This window comes from Cavia porcellus, unplaced genomic scaffold (assembly GCF_034190915.1).
Source record: "Cavia porcellus strain 051 isolate PalLab524CR breed Dunkin Hartley unplaced genomic scaffold, mCavPor4.1 scaffold_5, whole genome shotgun sequence".
In the NCBI taxonomy this organism is placed as follows: domain Eukaryota; kingdom Metazoa; phylum Chordata; class Mammalia; order Rodentia; family Caviidae; genus Cavia; species Cavia porcellus.
Window position 1 is genome coordinate 40,871,973 of NW_026947488.1, and position 17,593 is coordinate 40,889,565.

Consider the following 17,593-nt stretch of genomic DNA (forward strand, 5'->3'; position numbering starts at 1 on the left):
GTTTATACATGATTCTATTGTCATTACTAACTTCACCATTATGGCCAATGTGACATAGTTAATGCTATCAAATGGCTTTCTGTGTGACAATATCTGGATTGCCAGGGGGTCATGAACAATTCAGGGGCTCATTTGCAAAGAATCAGCTACAGAATCAAATAAGCTGCAATCTCCTCTCCCAAATAAATGGAAGTAGCTTAGTCATGGGACAGAAAAAAAGGCCAATAGTTAGCTACATCCAGAAGATGTCACTGCAAAGAGCTACCAGTATCGTTAAGCAGCAAACTTCAGCACAGAATATGAACAAACAAACAAACCAGAAATATGAGAAGACAAAACAATGGAATGCCTCCAAACATGCCCAGTGTCCCAAAGCTGATTCAAAAGGAATCATGGGAAAAGAAATAAAAAGCCAAAGCAGCAGAAATATCTGAAATAATAACAGTGCAAGTAACAAAAGAGATGAATTGGTGAATTCAGAAAAGACACAACTAAACAGTTAATGATCTTAATGAAACAAGTGATCTGCAAGTCTAGAAAAGACACTAATAAAACCTTAACATAGCTAAAGAAGGAGATGCAAAACATAAAATACCTAGCATAGAAAAGAATGGGAATCCATAAACAAGTTCCAAAGAAAAATCCAGGAACTTAAAAATATGACTGAAAGCATGGGCCAAATGTGAAGCAACCAACGTGAATTGTCAGACCGAGAAGTCAGAGCCAAAGTTAGTGATTAATTAATGAGAGATACTTTATAAGCAAGTGAACATGAAAAATCAATCCAATAGATGCTAGATGAGACAAAGAAGACTAAGAGTAAACGGAGTTAGTGAAAAATCAGAAAATAGCACAAAAGGCATAAATAAATCTGTTATGGAAGCAAAGCAGAAAAGTTTCCAAATACAGAAAAATAATTTAACACACAGATAAATGAGCAATATAGAAACTCATTTACCTGTGATCAGGAAAAAATTATTACATGTGATATAATAATTAATGTACCAAAGATCCAACACAAGACCAGGATATTAAAAGCTGTTAGAGAAAAAGCAATAATAGGAAACCCATCAGAATTAAAGACTTCTCAACACAAATTTTAAAGGGAAGGAGAAGTTAAAATAAAGCATTTCAAGCTCTAAAAGAAAACCATTTTCAACCTAAATGTATGTATCTTGCAACCAGAAGAAATAACTATCCTAGTTTCAGATAAAGTTTAGAGCAAAACTGATCATGAAAGACTAAGAAGGAAATTGCATGTTGGTTAGCAGAGATACTGAACAGGAAGAGATAACAGCTATAAACAAATCTACATTAAACTTCATAAGGCAAATACTATGAACATAAAATATTAGATAAACATCAATAAAAAATATAGTAAGTGACCTTAATACCCCACTATCACAAATAGATGTATCAACTAAACAAAAAATCAGCAAAGAAATTTTTTGTCTTTTTGAGACAGGGTCTCTCTATGCAGTTTCAGGCTAGCCTTGGACTCACTTTGTAGCCTAGGCTGGCCTCGAACTCCCAATGATCCTCCCACCTTAGCCTCCCAACTGCTGGGATTACAGGCGTGAGCCACCATGCCCGACTAAAGAAATATTAGAGTTGAACCAAAGCTTTAAATAACTAGACTTTGTAGATATATGTTTGGTGTTCCTGACAGCATTCAAATATGCTTTCTTTACAGCAGCATATGGAACTTCCTCCAAAAGAGACTACATACAAGCTTGTAAAGAATGGTTACATAAATGCAAAGAATCAATATTTTACTATGCATATTATCAGATCATAATGCAATGAAACTAGAAATCAACCACCAAAGAAACTATGGAAATTATGCAAACATATGGAAATCAACACATTCTTGAATAATTAATAGGTCACAAAAGAATTAAGACTGTTACTAGAGTTAAATGATACTGAGCTGGGTGTGGAGGCACACAAGCACCCAGGTGGCTAAGGCAGGAGAATCATTGCAAGTTTGAGACCAGCCTGGGCTACAATGAGAGCTCAAGTCCAGCCTGAACTGCATTAGCGAGACCCAGTCTCAAAAAGAGACACACACACGTACACACACACACACACACACACACACACACAAGAAAAAATAAAAGAAAGAAAAAAATAATACCAGCTAACATACCAGGTTTATAGGACAAAATGAAACAGTCCAATGTGAGAAGTTTATAACTATAATGCTCACATCAGAAAAAGAAGTCTCTCTTTATCCCCACTCTGGGGGAGAAAGGTGGGTAGAAACTCCTAGTTTAGCAACTGTTACTGGTTACCTGGTGTTCAAAGAAGCCTGTTTAGCATAGGGCTGCATGTAGACTTCCAGAACTTTTGTGTTTATAGGAATAAGTGAGCTCAAGACAAGAGAAAAGGGCATAGTGACTTTACCTTCCGTGGAAGTGGAAAGACTCATCCCCACTTCCTCCTGCCTGCCCTCTAGGGAAAGTCTTACTTCCAATATCAACAAATTCCATCCCTAAAGTGTTTAGGGCATAGTATACCTTCCAAAAAAATCAAAGAAGGGCATTTTCCTTTCGCTTCACTTTAATCATGATGCCCTAAAAAGTGATCTCACTTAAGGGATGTCCAAATATCCACCTGGATCTGGAAGACAGCTTTTTTCTAAGTGCCAAGGAAATGCTACTCAGTTAGGCAGAAATTAATCCTCCAAGTAACCCGACCTCAAAGCAAGATGACAGCAAAGAACTGAAACTGCAACAAAGCAGGGGAGCATCCATGTGCCACGGAGGGCCAACGAAAGACCTGCTCTGCAACCCTAACCAGTAGGAGAGCATTGAATTTTGGAACAACCCAACCAGTGACCCCAACCAGTCAGGGAGCATCAATGTGTCATGCAAGGCCAAGGAAAGACATGACCTGTGACCCCAACCAGATGAAGAGTGCTCGTTCACCACACAAGGCATGAAAAGACCCCACACAACAACTCTGAACATCTAGGAGATCCCCTCCTGGGCAGGCCACCAACACCAATTCAGGAAGCAACTGGGACTGTGCATTTGGCCACTCTGGAGCAATACAGAGAAATGATGAAATGAAAGAGCAAACTGCAATCTTATGCCTCTAGCCCATCCCAAACAAGTCCAGGAGACATGAATATAGAATAAAGTATAAGTCATACACCTGAAATTTCTGAAACCATAGCACCTGAAGTAAAGAAACAACTCAATAAAGCTGCAAAAGAAATCAGATCAGAAATAGTCTCTCAGAAAAAAAGAAATAGTCTCTCAGGTAAAAAGAAATAATAAACATAATGAAAGAAATGCTGAGCATATCCAAAGAAGACACAATTAAAAAAGCAATAGAGCATTGGAAAATGATGGAAACCTTAAGTGGGCAGTGTAGGAAAGAACTAGAATGCATTAAACAGATTCAGATATATCCAGGAAATCAAAAATTTCATTAAAAACTGGCAAAACTACTTGAATGAATGTGAAGAAAAACACTCAGACTTTGGAGACAAGATTGCAGCTAGCAATCAGGAAAGATATTTTAAAATTAACAAGGAACCAGGGAATAACAATTCAGTAACTGCAAGATGATGCAAAGGAAAACAATATATATTGATAGGTGTAAATGAAAAAGGAGTCAATACAAATGAAATAAAAAGACTGTTTACAGAAGTAATAGAAAATTTCCCAAGCATGGAAAAAGAAACTGACATGCAGAAAAGTAAAGCATCTAGAATTCCAACTAGCCATAAACAAAATACAGCTACACACAGACATATAAAAATCAAGATCTCAGAAATCCAGCATAACAATAGAATATTAATAGATATTAGAGAAAAAAACCCAGATCACCTATAAAATAAAGCCCTCCAGAATCAGAGCAGACTTTTCTACACAAGCCATCAAGTCAAGAAAAGCATGGGATGAAGTATTTCAAATCCTAAAAGAAAACATCTTCCAACCCAGGTTGATGTATGCTGAAAAACTATCTTCCAAAATTGATGGAAAAATAAAATACTTCCACAACAAAAAACAACTAAAGAACTTCATGACCATCAAACCAACTCTACAAAGAATACTGCAAGGTATTGTAGGTAGAGACAAAAATGACTACAATTTCAAGAACACCAACTGAAAGAAACCACCAAGCAGGGTAAATAATTAAACATAAGGGAAAAGTAAAGAACCAACAGGAAAAGATAAGATGACAGAAATAAGATAGTATATATCATTATATAATGGTTACATTATAACCATTAATATAAATGGCCTCAATTCACAAATTAAAAGAAACAGACTAGCAGAATGGGTAAAAAAACAGAATCCAATCATATGCTATATACAAGAAACCCATCTAACTCAAAAGGAAATTCATAGACTGAAAGTCAAAGGATGGAAAATAATACTTACACAACAGGAACACAAAAATGCAGGGACAGCTATTCTGTTAGCAGGCAATGTAAACTTCAAACCAAGAATGATTGAAAGAGACAAAGAAGGTCACTATGTATATAGTTAGTGAAAAACTTCAGGAGGAAGAGACAACAATCTTAAATATATATACACCAAAGATGGGAGAATCTAGCTATATTACACTAATATTAATACACATAAAAAATCAAATAAGCACTAAAACAATTATAATGGGAGACCTTAACACCATTTGTCACAATGGGACAGATCAGTTTAATTAGACACAGAATCAGCAAAGAAATAATAGACCTGAATCAAACTTGTGAACAAATGGACTTAATAGATGTATATAGAGAATTTCATCCAACATCAGAATACGCATTCTTCTCAGCTGCATATGGGGCAGTCTCTAAAATAGAAAATAGATTATATATTAGCCCACAGAACATACTTAAGTAGATGTAAAAGAACTGAAACTATCTCACTCATATTATATGACCATAGCACCATGAAAATGATAATTAATGAAAAAAGAAACTGCAAAAACTCTATACAGACATGGAAATTAAGTAATATCTTCCTAAATAACCAATGAGTCATAGAGGGGATTAAAGAAGATATTAAACAATATATACAATCAAACAAAAATGAAATGCAACTTACTGGAATTTGTGGGATGCAATGAAGGAAATTCTCAGAGGGAAATCTATTGCAGTGAATTCTTACATCAGCAAAACAGAATGAGCATAAATAATGTGATGCTATACCTCAAACTTCTAGAAAAAGAAGAGCAAGTTAAGCCCAAATTCCACAGAAGGTAGGAAATTATAAAGATCAGAATAGCAATTAACACAAGAGACTAAGAAAACAATACAAAAATTAATGAATCAAAGAGTTGGTTTTTTGAAAGAATTAAATAAAATTGATAAATACCTAGCCAACCTTTTCAAAAAAAGAAGAAAGAAAAAGCTCAAATTCATGCAAAGAGGAATAAAAATGGTGAAATCATTATAGTTCATGTGAAAATACAGATCATCAATACTTACTTCGAAAACCTTTACTCTCATAGGTTCAATAAAGAAGAAATAGACAGATTCCTAGAATTGTTTGAATTACCCAAACTGGATCAAGAAGATATAAAACTTCTGAATATCCAATTTCAGTTAATAAAATTGAAAATGTAATTAGAACCCTACCAATAAAGAAGAGCCCAGGTCCTGATGGATGCACTACAGAATTTTACAAGACGTTTAGGGAAGACTTAATGCTAACACTCCTCAAACTCCTCAGGAAATTTGAAAGGGAAGCAATTCTCCCTAAGTCATTCTTGGAAGCAAATATTATACTGATATTAAAACCAGAGAAAGGTCCAACCAAAAAAGAGAACTACAGGCCAGTCTCCCTAATGAACATAGATATAAAAACCCTCAATAAAATACTGGCAAAAAGAATGCAATGAATCATCAAGAAGTTTATACACCATGACCAAGTGGATTTCATCCCAGGAATGTGGGAATGGCTCAAGGTATACAAATTATTGAACATAATACACCATATTGACATAGCCAAGGACAAGAATCACATGATCATCTCAATAAATGCAGAAAAAAGCTTTTGATAAAATCCGACACTCTTTCATGGTAAGATCCCTATGGAAAATTAGAGTAGATGGTCTTTATCTCAATCTGATAAAAGTCATAAATGATAACCACCAACCAGCATTTTATTAAATGGACAAAAACTGAAAGCTTTCAACCTAAAATCAAAAACAAGAAAAGTATATCCATTATCACATTATCACCTCTGCTATACAATATAGTTTTGGAACCATTAGCCAGAGCAATTAGATGAGAGAGAGAGAGAAAGAGACAGAGACCGGGGCATGGGGGAGGGAGAAAGAGAGAGAGACAGAGAGAGAGAGAGAGAGAGAGAGAGAGAGAGAGAGAGAGAGAGAGAGAAACAGAGATAGATAGAAATAAAAAGGATAAGGATAGGAAAGGAAGAAGTTAAACTATCATTATTTGCAGATGATATAATATTCCACATAGAAGTCCCCCAAAACTCCACTGAAAGTCCTCTAGATCTGATAACCAAACTCAGAAATGTACCTGGATACAAATCAACACTCAAAAATCAATAACATTCCCACATACAAACAACAAATTCACTGAGAATTAGGGAAATGACACTCTTCACAAAAGCATCCAAAATATGAAATACTCAGGAATCAGTTTAATGAAGGAAATAAAATATCTGTACATTGAAAATTTCAGTACTCTGAAAAAGAAATCAAAGAGGATTTCAGAAGATGGAAATACATTTCTTGTTCATGGATAGGAAAAAAAAAACATTGTGAAAATGGTCACACTCCCAAAATTGTTATACAGATTTAATGCAATCAAAATACCATTAACATAATTCACAGATTTAGAGAAATTATTTGTAAAATTCATCTGGAGCCAGAAGAGACCTAGAACTGCAAAGGCAATCCTGGGAAACAAAGGCAAGGCAGGAGGTATCACAGTCCCTGACTTGAAATTATGCTACAAACTATCACTGGCAAAAAAAACAGATCTGAAGATCAATGGAAAAAATTAGGAGATACAGACACAAATACAAACACACTCAGCCACCTTATCTTTGACAAAGGGACCAAACAAACATGATTACTGGAAAAGAGACAGCCTCTTTAATAAATGGTGCCGGAAAAACTGGCTTTCTATATGCTGAAAACTAAAACTGGACCTATGTCTATCACAATGCACTAAACCAAAGTCAAATGGATCAAAGATCTAAATATTAAAACAGAAACACTAAGTCTGCTGGAAGACAGAGTAGGTAAAAATCTTGAAGATATAGGAGTAGACAGCGTTCATGAAGAGAAACCAAACTGCGTGGGAAATACTTCATAGAATCAACAACTGAGATTTCATCTCATTAACATTTTTTGCATGTCAAAAGAAATCACCAACAGAGTGAAAAGAAAATCCCTAAATTGGAACAAAAATCTTAGCCAACTGTCCTTCAGACAAAGGACTCCTGTCTAGAACATATAAAGAATTAAAATTATTAGGCCCCCAAATTCAAAGACTCAATCCAAAACTGGGCATCTGAGATGAATAAATGCTTCTCAGATGAAGAAATACAAATGCCAAATAAATATATGAAAAGTGTTTGGGTTCACTGTTTATTTGAGAAATGTAATTAAATCAAATCTAAGATTTCACCTCATTCCAGAAAGAATGATCTTCATCAATAAATCAGCCAGTAACAAATGCTGGTGGGGCTGTGGGGAAAAAGAACCCTTTACCATTGTTGGTGAGTGTGTAGACTGATACAGTCACTATGGAAATCAGTGTGGAGAGTTCTCATAAAACAAGGGTTAGAGATTCCATTTTACTCAACTATTCCCCTTCTGGGTATTTTCCTAGAAGAGTTAAAAACATCATACCACATTGGTATATGTGCACCCACATTACAGCTGCACAATCTGTAACACCCAGTCTTGGAAACAACCTAAGTGTCCATCAACTGAAGAATGGATAAAAAAAGATGTGCTGTTTTTATATGAAATATGACTCAGCCATACATAATGATAAACTAAAGGCTTTTATAGGTAAATGGATGCAACTAGAAACCATGTTCGTAAGTAAAATAAATCAGACTTGCATGTGTACACATCATATTGTTTCACTAGTGTAAGACACTGAAAGCATAAATAAGATACAAAAGTTACAATAGATATAGTAAAAGGGAAAGAAACTGCTCAAAGGGAAATTATATTGTTTGGGCAAACTTACATTCCTGTGTCTGGTACCCCGAAGAACTATTCTGAAGATAACAAATGCAATATAATAATCATTGTTATTCTTATCATCTTGTTTCAAAATCCTATATCACTATTGTCTCTTATTGTTACTGTTGTTGTTTTTTGATGGTGTATTTGCTTCTTGAATTTTTCTGTTTCTTTTTTTCTCTTAAAAAAAAATAAAACCAGCTCAGCGCCCTGGTAAGTGGCTGTGGTTTGGCAAGCTGCAGCCACCCAGGGTGAGAACCATCAGCGACTCCTGAGATCCATGCCATGGTGGAACTTAGGGCACTGGAAAACCAAGCAACCACCTTGCCTCCATGCTAAGCAGTAGTGAACCTGAACAGTGCACGAACTGAGAATCAAACATTCTCCCCCATTAGCAAATGGGAGCTAGAGATCTGAGCATCTCTTGGGAGTTTGACCATATGCAGTATAAGCAATAAGGGGGATTTCCTTCTACCATCTCTTTGAAGGCCACTGTTTTGCTTAATTTTCATTAATCGTATTGCTCTGTTCAATATTCTGTTTTGATAAGTTCTATAAGGTTCTGTATTTCACTTTATTTTGCTCTACCTGATTGAAAGAATAACTACTATGAAGATAATGAGATATTCTGTGGTACCTATTACTGTTATCCCAGTAACCTGCTGTGAAGTTCTGTACCAGTTTCATGACACTATCTAAATTTGTTCCGTCTTGTTCTGTTGTATTTTATTGTCTTCAAAATAATAAAAATTTAAAAAATAATAAAATAATATCAAAATCATAAAAAATTTAAAAAATTTTAAAAAAGAGAAATAGAGTGAACCCAAATATATTACCTAATGATACACTTCAAGGTCCTAAAAAAACAAGAACAATACCAATCCAGAACTTGTATAAGAATGGAAATTATAAAGACCAGAGCAGAAATCAATGAAATATAGACTAAAAAGTAATTACAAGGAATCTGTGAGTCAAAAAAGCTGATTCTTTGAAAGAATTAATAAAACAGATAGAGGATTAGCTAATCTTACCAAAACAGGAAAGAAAAGAGATAAATCAGTGCACTTAGAAATGAAGAAGATGACATGACATGAGGCACCATTATGAGCCTATAGATTATTAGCAACACTATCATAAAACCTCAATGCAAAAAACTTTAGGAACCCAGAAGAAATGGAAAGATTCCTGGCTATATCTTACTTACAAAAAGTGAGCCACAAGACTTAAATACATGGAATAATTCTGTAATAGGCAATGAAAGTGGAATAGTAACAAAAATCCTACCAACTAAGAAAAACCCAGGATCTGGTAAGCTTTAATTATCTATGAAAGGTTACAAGCTGCCAGTCAAAAGACACAGCAGAATGGAACAAAATCAAAATCCAGTGATATGCTGTGTATAAGACACATTCAACTCAATTAAAAAACACAACTAATGGAATAAAAAATCAAAGGAAGGATAATATTTCATGCAACAGGAACTTGAATTTTACAAGAATTTCAGGGAAGATCTAACACTAACATTTCTTAAACTATTTAATGAAATCAAGAGGGAGGATATACTCCCAAAATCATTCTTGGAAGCTAGCATTACCAAAACCCAACAAGTATCCAAACAAAAAAGGAAACCATAGGCCAGTTTCTATAAAGAACATAGATGCAAAAATCCTCCACAAGACACTGGCAAGCAGAGTTCAACAAAAAAATCAAAAAGATCATATACCATGTCCAAGTAAGTTTCAGCCAGGATTTAAAGATTGTTCAACATATGCAAATAAATAAATATAATTTGTTGCAGGGAAGGAGAACAAGAAGTCAACAAGAAGTGAAGGCCTTTTGTGTGTTGGCACAATGTGCAGGCTGACTGGGGGAAAGCCAGACACCAGCCCCTTCCTGCATGTAGACAGGGAGACAAGATGAGCAAGCATCCCCCGCACCCTATAAGCAAATGTCTGATCCAGAGAAGCACAGATGTGAGGGTAACTAATGCTTGTAGTATTTAGTGTTTCACTGTATTTTCAGGCTTAAAGCCAGTAGTCTGATCATCTATTCATAGGATAGTGATATGCAGTATAACATTTTTGGGGGATCTTCTGAAGGTGATGGCCATTGTTAATTCCCTATTATCTTGTTTTGAAATCCTGTATCATTACCATTGTTTTGTTTGGTTGAGTTTTATTCTATTTTAACTTGTTTGATTTTGTTGTATCTGATGGCATGGACAACTATTTTGATGATGGCAAGATATATTATTGTAGCCATTTTAGATTTACTATTATCTTGTTTTGAAGTCCTGTATTGCATTGTTTTGTTTTTATTGGTTTTATTCTGTTTCTGTTTTATTTTATTTTACTATATCTGAAGGTAGGGGCAGCTATTTTGAAGACAACAAAAGACATTATGGTAACCATTATTGATTTCCTATTATCTTGTTTTGAATTCTTGTGTCACTTACATTGTCTTGTTTTGATTAGTTTTGTTCTGTTTTATTTTTCTTGGTTTCATTTTCTTTAAAATGAAATTAAAAAAAAATTAAAGTTAAAAAATATAATTTGGGGCTGGGGATTTAGCTCACTGGATTAAGTGCTTACCTGGTAAGTACGAGGTCATGAATTCAATCCATAATATTAAAAAAATAATCTGTTGCATGAGCAAAATTTAGGAAAAAAATATCATGATCATCTCAGTATAGACAGAAAAAAGCTTTGACAAAAATCCAACATTCATTCATCACAAAAACTGGGAAGAAAATAGTGATATCAGAACTTTATCTCAAGTTGATAAAAGCCATTTATTACCAAATTGTTGCCAAAATGATAGTATCTGAAGAAAACCTGAAAGCTTTCCCTAAAAATTCAGAAACAAAAAAGGCTGTCTACAGTCACTACTCTTACTCAACATAGTCCTTGAAACATTAACCACAGTAATCAGGAAAGAGAAAGAGAAAAAAAGGATGCGTATAGGAAAGTACAAAGTCAAAGTATAATTATTTGCAGATGACATGAGTCTCTATTTACAAGATCCAAAAATTCAACCAAAAGACTCTTAGAATTAATAACAAACTCAGAAACATGGCAAGATACAAAACAAACACACAACAATTAATAGTTTTTCTGTATATTAGTAATGAATCCATTGGGGCCTGTGGTTTAGCTCAGTGGAGTAAGCATCTGCCTGGCAAGCACATGGTCATGAGTTTAATCTCTGGCACCAGAAGAGAGAGAGAGAAACTAATGAACTAATTGACAAAGAATTAGGAAAACAACACCATCATCAATAACATTGAGAAAAATTACATACTCAGAAACTAACCTAAGGAAGTGAGAGACTTCTAAAATGAAAGTTATATCACTCAGAAAAGGGGAATTTAAAAGGACTTCAAAAATGGGAAGTTATCCTATTCCTGGATAAACAGAACCAACACAACCAAAATAGCTGTATTTCCAAAACTGAAGACAAATTTAATGCAATCTCAACCAAAATAACTACAGCATTTCTCACAGATCTAGAGAAAATAATTCTGAAATTCCTAGGCAACAGAAGAGATACAGAATAGTAAAAGCAATCCTTAGTAACAAAAACAAAGCAGATAGCATCGCAATCCCAGATGTGAAGTTATATTAGAAAACTGATGTGATTAAAACAGCATGATACTGACACAATAACAGGCATGTGAATCAATGGAACAAAACAGAATACATAGAAACAACCCAAAGCACATTTATTTATTTGATCTTTGACAAAGGAGCCAAAAACACACAGGAGGTTATGTAACCTCTTAAATAAATGGTGCTTGGAAAACTGGATATCCATATGCAGAAGACTGAGTCCAGACGTATGGACTCAAAGTAGATCAAAGTAGATCAAAAGTCTAAATGTTAAAACAGGAACATTTAATCTGCTGGAAGATAAAATAGGTACAACTCTTGAAGCTGTAGGCATAGGCAAGAACTTTTTGAACTGGACCTTAGTGACACAAGAAAGCATAAAAAGTCAACAAATGAGATTACATTAAATCAAAAATTTGTACAGCAAAGGAAACAAAAACCATTGTGAAAAGACAACCTACAGAATGGCAAAAAATTTTTTTGGTTGCTATTACTTATACAGCAGCCTAACATCTGGAATACATAAAGTACTAAAAAAATATATTTCTCAAAAGTGAAAGATCCAATAAAAAATGGGCAATAGAAATAGACATTTCTTATAAGAAGTACAAATGCCCTGTGAACACATGAAAAAATGCTCAACATCACAATCCATTAGAGAAATGCAAAGTATAGCACCATTACTCAAGAAATCAAATAATGAATTTGAAAACTGAATTATTCTATATTATTGGTAATGTAAATTAGTATAACCATTATGGAGATCAATATAGAGGTTCTTCATAAAATTAAAACTAGAAATTCCATTTGATCCAGCTATTCTTCTTCTAGACATCTCTCTGAAAGAAGTAAAAGGCATCATGCTACAGTGATCTCTGTACACCCATGTTCATAGCAGCACAATTCTTAATAGAAGAATCATGGAAATGACCTATATGCCCCTAAACAGATGAATGGATAAAGAAAGTGTGATATTTATTCACAATGGAGTACTAGTATTGCACAAAAAGAAATAAACTTGAGGCACTGGTAAGTAAATGGATGCATCTGGAGACCATAACATTAGATAAAACAAGTTACATACATAGCTTAAATATTTCATGATTTCTCTCATATAACAAATCCCAAAAATATAAAGAACTAACTAGAAAATATCTCAATAGAAAGTAGGGATATTTCTTTCAAGTGAATGAGGGAACAAGACATCAGGGGAAGTTGTGGGAGTTGGGGAGAATTGATAGGAAAAAGTGATGAAAATTGTACTTTTGCAAATGGGAAGAGGACCGAGAATTGAAGGGAGTAGAAAGTGAGAGGAAGAACAGGTGGTTAGAAAGAAAGGATCAAGATATTATATGCCTGTACCAATTCTCCACGATAAATCAATCATTATATAGTGTAAACATGAACCAATAAAAAATAAAAATGCTAAGTCCTTCTTAAAATGCTGACGTAAAAATTCCAATATAAAAGCTGATTATGATGATGCAACTCTATAATCTCAGCACTATTGGAGACAGGCAGGAGGACTTCCAATTCAAGCTCAGTTTGAATAATTTAGTGAGTTATGAGATCTATCTCAAAAATGGATGGAGATGCAAGGCCAGGCATATATATCATCACAAAGGCTCTTGATTCAAGCCCAGTACTGAAGAAAAAAACTTCCCATAAAATATTATTTTAATCCTCTGATTCCTTATTTACACACTACATCATATCGCCTCTATAAACACCCAAAACCAACATTGATGGGTACCGTTTCTATGAACTGTGTCTTCCTCAAACACCACCTGATGGTTTGAAATCATAGAAATGAGAAAGCATTGTTTGATATGATGTCTTGAGTGGAAGATGAGAAGTTACATTCTATTTAAGCCATTCATTGGATGCTTACAGTAAGCATGCAGCATGCTAGCTTCTGAAGATTCAAAATGAAAAGGGACCCAACTCTACATAGATCTGGTGGATGTTAATTTTGCTCTGCTAATTATTAACATTTTGATTCTGCTCCTTGGGTCTGTTCTGTACTTGGCCTTTGGACATCTGCCTCCGGCCATTCCAAGTAGCTCTCTGACTAGTTAAGATTTCCTCCACGGAATGGAGATACACAGTTGGCTTCTTTGCAAGATTTGTCTGGACTGTAGCCTAAAGGACTGAGATACACATAAAGGAAGGTATGATGAGCCATTGTGACTGGGTAGGTGAAAGTTTATGGAAAAGCAAAATGGAAGTTCATACAAGCAGCAGTATGTGCAGTGTTGTTGAGAAGAGGGACTCATTCTTTATTGGAGAAAAGGCAGCGAACCTGCCCAGGGCATACTAAATTGGAGGCAGTGATTGCTCATGGAAATGGGAATGTTTAAGCAGGGCATAGTGGTTCATGCCTGTCATCTCAGCACTCTGGGAAGCTGAGGCAGGGCGATCACAAGTTTGAGCTCAGCTTGGACTGTCTCAAAATTAAAAAAAAATTAAAAAGGCAGTGGTTATAGCTCAGTGAAAAGGTCCTGGTTTTGTTTAGTACAAGAAAACAAAACACAAGACAAGGTACAAAAACAAAATAAAACACCTAACGTTGTTTACCAGGCAGACAGGGATGCAGGAAAAGAGAAAAGACTTCCTGAATAGAGGACCTGGGAGTCAACTGCACTGAGGCACAGGGTAATTTGTGGATGAAGGTTAGTGTTCTTGGGAAAGATCATTAAGAGGAAGAGCAATAGACTCGGAACAGAATTTAGGGACGCTGTTTTTACTGATGTCATAATGGAAGAAAGTGACCTAATGTAGATGACCTCAGAGCCTTGATTGAACTTGCTCCCAAATTAACTTTTGGCTGACTAACAGCTAAATTACAAAGGTGCGCCTGAAGAAAGAAACTCAAGGGCGTTCAATGCCAGCCTGTGAGGATCAGAATTTTTCTTTTTCTTCTTCCTTGGTCACATTTCCATCTCTAACCTCATAGCAGGCCAAACCTAGTAGAGAGTGATTTTTTGAAAATTACAGGCTGTTTCTGCTTAAACAGGCTCTGAGGATGCGCAGTGTGTCCAGTCCTAACAGATGGTCCTCCTGAAAGTAAATAAAATCCTCAGCTTCTGGCATAGATCCAGTCTCTGTAACTGTAGTTTTTGCCCCTGATTTGTTCTGAAAGATCGTCATGACAAAGGAGAAACTTCAAGCAAGCTTCCTCGGCCCTTCCTAGCATCTACTTTTCTCTATTGCTCATGTAACTTTGTCTTTTTAAAGTTCAGTTGAATGTACTCTCCCTTAGATTTTATTTCACAGAGGTGAAATGAGAGACTAGATGGGATTAGAGCTTTCTGAAGATGTATGACTCTTAACAGGAGTAAAACAACTTTTTATCGTGACCTATTATTTAAAGTTGAAGTCAGTCATGTATCTTGGGAAAGATTTCTCAGTCTGGGGTTGGATAATGATTTCAAATACATGTTTTGTCCTGTTAAAGTAGATGAAGTGTAGCATCTTGTTTAACAAGTCCATGAATGAAGCATTTCCTGCTCTTTGACGCACTTTAATGTCTCCTAACTTTCCTTTCACATCCCCTTAAATAAGCAGATCCTAAGCCACCTTGCCTAGAGTGTCTAGTCTTTTTGGACATGGAGACACCCCAGGATTTATTTGCTAAACTCTTCTCACAAGTAGAAATGTATAGAAAGTTGAGACATATTGAAGGTCCACCTTCACAGATAGAGAATTTCTCTTTCATTCAGTTTGGTAGCTCTTTTTTACTGGCTGACTATTTTGCTCTATTCTAGACTAATAAGAAAGGACATAGGGAATCAGTACAAATAGTTGCTTTCTCCCAGAACTGATAGTGCATGGTGCGTGTGGTCAGAGATGGGTACAAATGATTTTAACATAAGCAAAATGTGTTACAAGGATGGATCACATGGGACCAAGTGATCTGAAGGGATTTCCTGTGGAGAGTGGATGAGAGGCCAGTTTTGTTGGAGGTGGGGGCATAAGGGTGGATAAGACTTGCCTGGGAATCACGTGATCTGTGTTCCCATCCAGGCATTTTCAGTTTCTCTCTGTGTGCCCTTTTGCAAGTCACTTAATTTCTCTACACCTTAAAAGTCTCAAGTATAAAATAGAGCTTGAAAGTTGTTTTGGAAATTAAATAATAACATGTGAAGTATCTGTCACTAGTTAAGCTCATATTATGGTTTTGATTTTATTGTATGAATACACATGATAGATGAAACTGTTAGAAGGAATGATATGGCCTTTAAAGAAACAGTTGATAAAAAGGGAAAGAAGAATATATATACATAGCCTTGGGTAACACCTATAAATATGGAGAAGCGGGAGGATGAGGGTCAATAAGGAGCCACTGAATGTGAGAGAGGAGGAAGAGGGGAGAAATTCAAAGAGGAAGAGAAACTGAAGGTTGAGATACTGAGGCTGAGGAAGTACACTGCGCATAGAAATTCTCACAAGAAGATGGCAAGCAGTTTTGTCTGCAAGTTGTTACTAGTTTTATTAGTGTGCCAGGATAAAGAGAGAGAGGATCGGGAAGCAGTGGATCAGAGAGTTCTGGCTACTCATCAAACACACACACACACACACACACACACACACACACGGGGGGGGGTGCAGTGGTAAAGAAATGGAAGGAAAGAAGACAGTGGCTTTGGGTCCTGGTGGGGGGGATGATTATGTTAGAAAAAAATTGAGTGTGTTTCAGTGTTGAGAAAAATATGTAATAGATTAATGTTAATTTAAAAGAAAGGAAATATGTAGTGTAATTTCTAGAACAAGATCTCTTAAAAGGATAGGAAGAAGAGCACATATGACTCCTCACCACAATGACAGACTAGCTCAGCATTTTGATCAACTTATGTTGCAGATCCTTGTACTGCTGTAGGTTCTTGAAACCTGACAACACAAGGAGACAAACAAAACAAGGAGATGGAGAGAGAGAGATCAGAAGAAAAAGGTGGAGAAGAGGGGGAGGGAGGATAAAGGTAAGGGAGGAAAGGGGGAGAGAGAGAGAGAGAGAGAGAGAGAGAGAGAGAGAGAGAGAGAGAGAGAGAGAGAGAGAGAAAGAGAGTCCAAAATCAAGCTAATTGTGCAGACTTGCTACACATTTACAAACAAACTATTGTTTCAGAATGGGGCAACCCATGTACCAGGGCACATTCCGTTATGTTGCTGAGTTGTTGGAAAGGAAAGTTGGTATGCGGAGGAGGAAGAACAAGAGGCTTTCAAACTTGGTCACTCTGGAAAGTCAGAAGTTTAGCAAAAAGTTTAACTCTAAGCTGATAAAATGCTCAAGGACGCACAAAATGCTGGAGACACAGAGAGCCATGTTTCTTTCTGAAGTGGGATGAGTACACCGAGTTTTCATATTGTGATCAAGAGTTGTCACAGATGCTCCTTGGATGTGTTTCTCTGAAAGATTTTCCTCTGATATCTGGAAGTTTTGGAGTTAATCCCCACTTACATTGTAGCAATTAAATTTTAAGCAGGGAAACATTCACTGGGAATTATATGGAATAAAATTTATACTAAATATTATACTGCAGTTAAACTGGAGAGCCGACTAAAAATTGATGGAAGAGGAGGCTATTCTCCAATGGTAGCAAGAACTCCATAGATCCTTTTACCAATAAAAAAACTGGTAAGATCACAAAAATGCAGTTTTTATAGTATCAGAAAATTATTCTCAGGACATACAGTGTTGCAGTCAGTAGTTTGCAAGGGAATAGATCTGATACAGACACAAATATTTTATAATATTCACCCAAAACATCAAATGCAGACGAGTGTAAGAG

General features: G+C 35.7%; 1 protein-coding gene across 1 annotated transcript in view; it reads right to left on the minus strand.

Annotated features, from left to right (window-relative positions):
• Positions 1–17,593, minus strand: part of Sptlc3 (serine palmitoyltransferase long chain base subunit 3) — a 148,627-nt gene that overhangs the window by 101,006 nt on the left and 30,028 nt on the right. The window lies entirely within an intron of this gene.